Source organism: Gossypium arboreum, chromosome 3, assembly GCF_025698485.1.
Source record: "Gossypium arboreum isolate Shixiya-1 chromosome 3, ASM2569848v2, whole genome shotgun sequence".
Lineage (NCBI taxonomy): Eukaryota > Viridiplantae > Streptophyta > Magnoliopsida > Malvales > Malvaceae > Gossypium > Gossypium arboreum.
In genome coordinates, this window is record NC_069072.1 from 74,184,531 (window position 1) to 74,186,089 (window position 1,559).

The window sequence follows — 1,559 nt, forward strand, 5'->3', positions numbered from 1 at the left end:
ATTTTTGACTTATTGTTTTATACTTGCAAATAATATCTAAAGTTGGGGAACATTGGATACTATTTGTGCAAGAGAATTATACTTAATGTTTTAGGTTGTTCATATATTTGAAGGATTGTAACATAATAACATTCAAACATGTGTTGAACACAAGTACTTCAAAAAAGTAAAAGTATATATAATATAGCTAATAGTAACATTAATCATCCATATGAAAACTTGAAAAAATTTAGAAAACCAACTTGTGGTTGTTTTCCATTTCTCATATGTTTATTGTAGTTGTAGATGTAAAATTAATGTATTGTTCAAGCAAATGAATACAACAGATAAGGAAAGTTAAAATAATTAGATAACAATAGTATACTCATGTTGTGATTGTTATTTAAATACTTGAAAAAATACTTTTTTCTGTCCATTTAAACAAATCATATATAAGTTTGCACTAAGAATGAAGAAAAAGATAACACACATTAGAAGAAGGATGGGAATGAGGTATTGGAGACAAATAATATCAATCCTAAACCAATCTTACAAGCATGGAAATCATAACATAATGAAAATTCCAATAACAAAATTCGTACTACTATTTTCATAGTTGGTGATAGAAAATGTTCCCACCTTCCACATCGCATTATCTTTCACTCTCCTATCTTCAAGTTAGTCATACCATTGATTTCGATTGTTGTGATGATGTTTTCACAATTGGCGCAAGACATTAGTCATAATTGTGACATTTACGTGCATGCATACTAGGTTTAACAAAACAATGCAACCATAAGTGAAGCCAAAGATCATATTGTTTTATCCGAGACCATCAAGAAACCCTAAATTAGCACTTTTCCTTTCAAGTCAAGTCGAAAGCACTAAAACCACCCTTTTCATCATTTTCTTGAATTCCAAAAATTAACCCTACCATCACCATCCACATCGACTTTCATTATCATCTTCTTACAATCTTCAACAGTTTTCCCTTGTTTAAGCCCAAGTGAAACCAAAACAGACATTAGCTCATCGACAGAAATGTAACCATCTCCATTTTGATCAAAAACCTTGAATGCCTCTAAAATATCTTCCTCTTCATCCTTATCATTCATAAAGGATTGATACAACTCACGAAACTCCTCAATATCGACGTAGTTATCACCATTGACATCAATTTTTTCAATCATTTGTGTTAACTAGTCATTGAGGATAAAGATACCTAATTTTTTCAATGAGTCATTCAATTCCTCCTTTGAAATTCTCCCATCTCCATTCTTGTCAAACATTTGAAAAACCTTCTTGAACTCTACATCATCCATTATTCTTTTTGTGGAAAGGAGAATATGTCGATGCTAATGGAGTAATTGGCTTCACTTCTTTATAAAACAAAGGTGTTGTAGGTAGGATTAATCTAAGTCTAAGAGGGAAGGGTGAAAGGATTTAAGTTCTTTATGAAACAAATAATTTAAAACAATATTTGAGTTTTAGAAAATAGCTTGTAGTAAAAAAATAGATGAGAACAAAACAAAAATTTTTTTACATATGGTAGACAGAAATTTTGGGAGAAAAGTTTGGAG

At 30.3% G+C, this 1,559-nt stretch overlaps 1 pseudogene; it reads right to left on the reverse strand.

The window, feature by feature from the left end:
- Positions 1–881: 881 nt before the first annotated feature.
- On the reverse strand, positions 882–1,351 carry LOC108487795 (calmodulin-like protein 3; annotated as a pseudogene).
- Positions 1,352–1,559: the final 208 nt, after the last annotated feature.